The following is an 8,334-nucleotide window of genomic DNA, read 5'->3' as shown; positions in this document are numbered from 1 at the left end:
GTTTGTTATTTATATGTTCTCCCACACTAGGCAGGTTTGACATGCGGGGTATGACAAGCAACATAAATAGATAGGTTTCTTTCCTTTCCTCCATTTTTAAAGAAAACTTTGCCAAAACTTCAATCCCAGGCACATATCACCACAGGCTGCCCAGGGAGGTTGTGGAGTCTCCTTCCCTGGAGACATTCAAAACTCGCCTGGACACATTCCTGTGTAACATTATCTAGGTGTTCCTGCTCCGGCAGCGGGTTGGACTAGATGATCTTTTGAGGTCCCTTCCAATCTCTAGCATACTGTGATACTGTGATACTTTGCCCATTTTTCTTCATACTGCAGTGCCTGAGCGGTGTTAAGAAATCAAATGAAAGTAAGAAGGAAAGCAACATTAGTAGAGCCAATACACCAACAGAATTACTGATAACAATCATATCATGTACACCACATTTGCTATCACCAAAAGACGCTGTTCTGAATCAAGTCATCCAGAGCATAGTAGATAAATTGTCCTTTTATTCTAATAATTTGGAGGGGGAGGGGGAAAGAGAGAAAAGAGCATTTCCATGGTCAGAAGTTTTCCAAAACAGTGTACATTATTCCTCAATGTACACAAGAAATCCTTAGCAAAAGTTGCTAAACATTCTATCCCTTGCAAAGCATTAAGGCACTAGATACATATGCTCTTGGGCTTTTCATTCTTCATGCTGAGGAAACAATCTGAAACATCTGCCTTATAGAGGGACTAACCTTCATCTTGGGTGCTCTCTCACAGTCTCTGCTACTGCACAGAATACAATATAGTATCATAGAAAGTAGAGCCAATACAGGGAGGAAAGAGCACTGTGTCGTTAAACTCAGTGGTGAAGGAATGACATCCCTGGAAGACCTGTTCTGAGTTTTAGCACAAATATGCACAACAACAGAACTGCAGAAAACTTGTGTAAATGCCTTCTGCCCAAATTCGTGACAAAGGAAACTTGAGGCTGAGCTTTGCTTTGAATGGAATAATAGGGAAAGACTTGTAAAAAATATATATAATTAATTATGATTAACCACAGATAAACTTTCACCTAGCATCAAACAAATATACTTGTCCTGCCATGATGGGATCACACAGAGTAACCCAGGGCCACGTCTGTGACCATTCATTTTTCATCTTACTTTTCTTCACATTCTTTCCTTCAGCTTCCAGTAATGTCTTCCCATATATAACCAATATATAATTGCTGAATTAATATTGGCAAGAGTATGCCTGCCTTCTCTCAGAAAAATTAATGTAGTGTGTTAAAGAGAAGTCACCAGGCTGAAAATCCTGTATAATTCAATATTAAGGGCTCTCTCCTTAAACTCACCTGCAGGCCTGCATCTTCCTTCAGTGTAAAGTGACCAAAAAGTCACAGAGCTCTGCTGCTAGCATCACATTCTAACTGCATTAATTTGCATTTTATTTCCTAGCATGATTTTCTCAGAAATACTATGTGAAAATACTAATGTTCGGGCTTTACTTTCAATAATGGCATTAGGAATTCAGAAAGAGGTATAGAGAAATTTGGCCAAGAAAGTTAGAACCAATAATAACACTTATAGTCCCATACTGTACATGTATTCTTTATACACTAAATTGTACCCTTTTAAAGTATGATCATGAATAGAAAATCATTTCAGGGCCTGACATGAGACTTTCAAGAAGAGGTGGTGAAGAGCTCCACGCAGCTCATTCTGAAGATGAATCAAACCAGCTGTTTATTGATGCCCAGGGACCACCTAGCAAAAGGAGGAGTAGTTTGTTCTCAGTAAATCTGGGATAATCCAGAACACCTTATGGCATGGCATTATTAAGTGCATGCGTTTGCTTGAAGGGGTATCATTACAGCTAAATACATTAAATCCACAACTTTCAGCCTAAAGCTATTCACTTAAAAGTAATGTTCCCTTGCCACAAATACAGTGAGGCAGGCAAAGTGCAACTTCTGTTTGTTTTCAAGCTGTGGGGATTGCAAGGTGGGTGGCAGGTCTTTCTTTTTATCCTCCCTGATAACAATCAAACAAGGGTTAGAGGCGCTTTATAAATAGCAACAGAAAAGCATTTGATCATTGTAACAACTAACTAAAATGTCACTTTATTTGTCTTGGGTGATGGCAAAAGCATCCTTTTCAAAACACAGGTTTTAATTATTCAGTTGCAAACCAGTCAATTTTAGTGAATTTCTCGTGACATTCTCCAAAGACATCCATATGATGTGAAGCTACACTTACGAACCAATTATTTCTAATACAAGCACCCCACACTTGACAAAGGCTGCTTTAAATCATCTGACACAAGCCCAGCAAAGCAGTGGAGAAAGCATGAAATATGTCCAGCAGTGGAGCATGAGGCTATGTTCTTTAAATATGTTAGACTACATATTTCATACACCACATATCTATTTTTAGAAGATGTTGGTTTTTATTCCCTAGGGTCACACTGAACTTAGGAACAGCCAAGTGAAAAAGGGCTTCTATGCCCAAGTTTATCTTTTTTATCCGTAAGATGACTTCACAAAAGATATTACTTCTCCTCACAACACTCCTTACAACCTTACTTCTCCTTACAACCCACACCCCACTAAACTCATGATAAATGCACTTTTTGAGACATGGTCTCAACCTCTACCTGCAATAAATCTTCACAGTTTACACATAACAGCATATGTTAGGCCTTTTTGTGAGAGCATGTGTAGTCTTCTGGCTGGTATCTGTAACACCCAAAATAAACAGGGAAGAGGAGGACAAACTCCTGGTTCCTAACAATTGTCTAGGGAGCCCTGCAAACACCTTGTCATTTCTGGATGTGTCAGGCACACACAGCCACGAGCTGACTGTTGAGTTAATTATTTTACAGCCAGATGGTACAGGTTGGTATGTGGAGGCTGTTGTGCCAGTCGCTCTTAAGCATTATTTCTTGAGACAATGCCCCACTCCCAAATTCCTTTGAAGCATCACTTCAAATATTTAGGGCGTCTTTGACAGTAAGTCTGCAGACGAAGTGCCAGCTGTAAAGTTAAGTAAAATCATCAAACTCAAATAATTAAATCAAGTCTGTTTCTGTGCACAAATGGAATAACTCCTTTCAGAAACATCTTTAACTGAGATAGAGGCAAGAAATTGATACATCAATTAATAATGGTGGATGAACAAGATCCTTACTCTTTATCTGTGCCACATTTCTCCACTGGCTGCAGAAAGCAGAGAAACGCAGACATTCACTGGTGTCTGATGCTTTCCATAGTCAGCATGGGCACCAGCAGACCGCAATATTTCACTGTCTTTTAAAAGAGTGGTTTTGGGAGCACACACACTAGCACACATACCCTAGTTCTGTGCCATGCTGATGAGCATTGCAGGAGCTGGAAACCCTAGCACAGTGAGGCCAGTGGTGTGCACTTCTTACCGTGTTAAAGCTTCAAAGCATGCTCACTGCCATCAGGCCCAGGAGGCCCCAGATACGTGTCTGGCAAGCATCACAGATCAAACTTACCATTCTTAGTTTACTTTTCACTGTTTTCTATTCATACCACAGTGAATAGAAGCTTCCATCCAGGGAATTCATATGACTGAGGAATCGATTAATTGAACACTAACAGCAGTATAATCTTCAAAGTGTACTTCTAAGCTGTTATGAACCTGAAGACCTTACTGAAACAGAAGAAATCACTAGTTGAAAGCTTCTCAGCTTGGTTTGGAGTCTGGCAGTGGGGCTGTCCTTTCCCTCTTATGCCCCAAAATCACCCCATAGAATTATCTGAGGGTCACTGGCACGGTAAATGCTGGTCTGCGCCGCTCTGGCAGCCCTGTGCTTGTCTGAACCGGTAAGAGAGCCAGCTAGCATTCAGCTTTTGTTTTGCCAAAACAAACCAAAATAACTGCAGTGAATTGTTTCCTTTGCTCTGTATTTTTGCACATGTATGTTGTCAAGGGAGCAAACAATTTTGCATATATATATATATTCTTTTGCATTTATATATTCAATGAAGTGAATAGTTTTCCTTGATTCATTTTATGTGTGTGTGTGTATATGTATACACACGTCATAAAAAGTCATTGTCCGACTGTTCAGGCAGCAGACCCCTACCAAGGTGCATCACTTGCATTGAAATCGAGCAGCGTAGGTAACAAGCGGGACTTGGAAGCCTGTGTTCCAGGAAGACCTTGGCTAATGAAGTTGCTGCTGAACTGAGTTGCTAAGCACTGTCCTCGTTAATAACTGACTAGCAAAGCGCAAAGGGAAGCGGCAAGTTTTGGCAGACTTTGACAAGCTGGATAAATCAAGCGCTGAGTACACAGAGGGCTTTTAGGCCATGCCAGGTGCTCACAGTGAGGTCCCCCCAGCCTGATTGCCCTGCTAATGGATTAAACTGTCACACCGTGGCTGAATGTAAATACCGTGTGAACATGGCAGAGCCTTAAACAGCTGGCGCCTCTGAAGCAGCTCTGGGGGTGACAAGGAAGCCACCCTGAGCCCAGCTCTGCCACCCCTCAGGCATCCTATGTCAGAGCCCCTGGAAGGGCTGGGGGGGGGGGTGTGAGCCCAGGCCCCTGCTGCCCTGGCACTCGGGGATTGCTTTACTCCCCTCTCACGCAGCAGATGCCCCGTTAACGTTACCCGAAGCATTTATTAGCCATGTCGGTAGCTACCTGTATAAAATTAACCGGCTGTTTGCTACCTTTGCTCCTCCAGTTGCTGGCTCTCTTCTGAAGACAGAAGCCCATCAGCCCAAGTTCTCCTCAAAAGCAATTAAAGCGAAGCATTATTTATTTCTGGGTATAGAGAAGGCAACTGATGGCAGCCTTTGGCTGCAGGGCTCCATCTCCTGGTCTTAGAAGATACTGTATGGCATATGGAAAGAGTTTCTAAGAAACGAGGGCATCAGAGATACACTGATTCATTGAGTTAAAAACCTGTGTTATTCTTTATTTCTGACATAGTTCAAACATTACCAAAATTTTATGATAATATGTGCTGCTCTGTGTGTCTTCAAACTTGCTTTCTTGACAAAACGAATACACTTCGATCAAATAGGATATTCCTGCTGGCATTGAAGCCGTGTGCTAAGCTGAAAGGGATTTCTCTTTCACTTTATCCTTTGACTAGTTGCTGTAGCTGACCTTTAAAGGTCCCTTCCACTCAAACCATTCTATGAAAACATAGCAAAGAGGTGTTTCACTATGTTTTCCTTTTTCTAGAACAAGGTCACCGGGGACTTCCCCTCAGATGTGGGGAGTGGAACGTCTGCTCCAGGACGCACAACTTTCCAGACCCCACCATCTTCAATTGCAAGCTCCATCTCACCAGCACCCCCAGCTTTGTCCAAACACACTGGACATACTGACCTTTAGCACGGCTTTGTCCTCACCAGCAGTCACCCACCAAATCATTTTGAAATGCATTCTATTTAGGGGTTTGTCTCAATTGAATGAAAATACTTTCACTTATTTATACCCGCACATTACTCAGATGCAGATAAGCAGCAACACAGTCGGGTCACAGACCCAAAGCTAGGGATTGCTACTTTTCCCTGCGCTGCCCCAGGGCAAAGCCAAGAAACTCCAAAAACATAAACAGGGGAAAGCACAAAATTTGGGCCAACCACTGTAACAACAGCCCTCATATGAGAAGTGAGACCCAGCTTTACTGCTTTACTCCCAAATACTGTACTTCAAAAGCAGGTTTACACATAGATAAAAGATAGCTGGAAGGTAGGATGAAGGTCAAATCTTGAGGTGATCTACAAAGGCCATATCAGTGGAGAAAAAGTAGCATTTACAGTGAAATGAGTAAAGCAACCTGGTATGTAAGGAAGTGGAGATCACACAATGTAAAATTCCAGCCTATTGCTTTTAATTATTGAAGAGAAAGGGGTTTTATGTCAAGCTATGTATTAATGATGACTTACAGTGCAGTATCAGAGGAGACATTAAAAAAGTCAGCATTCATCACAGTCATTATTTACAGTTAATATTTGACCAGTCCAAAAGGCAAAGCAGGGAAATACCAGATCTCTACCTCACAAACTGCATAGTCTGAGAATCTCCCTTCTCATGTGTCATTCATACAGCCAGAAAAATCCTTTCAGTTCTTCCTGCACAAATATTCTAATGGGCTTCTCCTTACCTTCTCATTCTTACAGCAATGAAAATTTCCTGTTTTGCAGTCATGACACATCTGGTCCCATCTCTTGACAAATACCACTATCAGGAGGAGCAATTCCTCTTCGCAATATATGATATGCCACATGGATCTGTATTTCCAGTAGCTGGGGAGGCAGACATGCAGGACTCAAAGACATTTGATACAAGTTTCATTTTGTCCTGTCCTTTTCACAGTCCCCTTGAACACCTCACATTTTTCATATAATTATGAATACAAAACGTTTTCATTTTTTGTCGTGAGGTGCTGTTTTCAGTACATTGTCAGGCATTTTTTTCCCCAAAGAATATTTTGCCTGTCAGTTCAGTTCATGACATAAATATGACTGATGATGTGGTGCTGAAAGGCAATTTCAATGTAAATGAGCTACAGGAGAACAAGAAGATTCCAAACGTAGCAGGTTTCCTGCATCTGCAATAAATGACAGGTTAGTCTGCCCAGTGATCTCAGTACTCATTGAGGAGTATTGTAGCAGTTAAGTATGTCCAGATTTCAGGCATTTTGCAATGCAGTAAAGTGATTGTTAACAAATACTTCAACAAATACTTTTGACCAGGTTCTGGTACCTTCGATCAGGCCATGCAGTGTTTTCTACCACTTCATTCCCATTGAAACATGACAAAAAAGCATGGGAATGAATCACCATATTGTACCTTTTAATATTTTCTCTTTTTTTAGAGGATAGTACTTATGCACAACCAAGTTACAAAATGCTACTTCATGTCACCAATATTTGAAGAAACAATTTGGCCAAAACCATTATTTTAATAAAATAATTTAGGCATAAGGCCAAATGGAGGCAAAATGTTGATAATATTCTTGAAATCAGACCAGCCTTTGTTTAAAATGGAAAATAAGCCACTGGGAACCAAATCCTCTCAACTTTACTGAGGCAAAATTTTTAACTTCAACCCCTACACAGAGTCCAGATATTATCCATGAGGGAATTGCACACAACTACAGTGCTCTTACAGCTTTCATTTCTGCCTAGGATGCTGACTAGTGACTCCATACTTCTGTGAATTTGGACGCTGTGGCAGGGTTGGCTTCAGCAAGGCTATGGTTGAGAACGTGAGGGTAGGGCACTGTGCTCCCTTGTTCACCATCCAGATTGTGGTAAAGTGAGGGGAGAAAAGTTCTACAGGTGTGGTGTGGTTGATCTTGGCTGACTATCAAGTTGCTTACCAAGCTGCTTCCTCACTCCTCTTCAGCAGGAGGGGTGGAGAAAATATGATGAGAAGCTCATGGGTTGAGATAAGGACAGGGAGATCACTCACCAGTTACTGTCATGAGCAAACCAGACTCAACTTGTAGAAGAATAATTTAATTTATTACCAGCTAATGACAGAGCAGGGTACTAAGAAGTAAGAAAAAATCTAAAATACCTCCCCCCCCACCCCTCCCTTCTTCCCAGCCTCAATTTCACTCCTGATTTCTTGCTTTCTTACCCCAGAGTGGATCAGGGGTATGGGGAATGAGGTTGTGGTCAGTTTATCACACTTCATCTCTGCCACTCATTCCTCCTCACACTCTTCCCCTGCTCCAGTGTGGGGTCTCTCCCACCAGATACAGTCCTGAATGAGCTACTCTAGCATGGGTCCTTCCCACAGGCTGCAGTTCTTCAAGAACAGCTCCAGTGTAGGTCCCTTCCCCATGGAAGCAACAGAGTGCTCCAGCATGAGTCCTTTCCATGGGTGCAGCCCTTCAGGAACAGACTGCTCCAGCATGAGTTCCCCATGGGCCACAGTTCCTCCCAGGGATATCTGCTGGGCTGCAGGGGCACAGCCTGCCTCACCATGGTCTGCACCACAGGCTGCAAAGGAATCTCTGCTGCAGTGCCTGGAACACCTCCTCCCCTTCTTCTTCTGACCTTGGGGTCTGCAGAGTTGTTGCTCTCCAGTTTTTCTCATTCCTCTCCATCACAGCTGCTGCTCAGCATATTTTACCCTTTCTTAATTTTGTTATTGCAGAAGTGCTGCCAACATTGCTGATAGGATCAGCTTTGGTCAGCAGCGGGGCTATCACAAAGCTAGCTAGCACTGGCTCTGTCCAACATGGGGGCAAGAGAAGCCAACCCTGCAGCCCCCAGCTACCAAAAGCTTCATAGACAAAACCAGTACAACGGGCAACCATTCCATGTACTACTGACA

This window comes from Pezoporus occidentalis, unplaced genomic scaffold (assembly GCF_034315485.1).
Source record: "Pezoporus occidentalis ecotype Australia unplaced genomic scaffold, CSIRO_AGI_Poc_V1 ctg138, whole genome shotgun sequence".
Classification (NCBI taxonomy): domain Eukaryota; kingdom Metazoa; phylum Chordata; class Aves; order Psittaciformes; family Psittacidae; genus Pezoporus; species Pezoporus occidentalis.
This window is presented reverse-complemented; position numbering follows the sequence as displayed.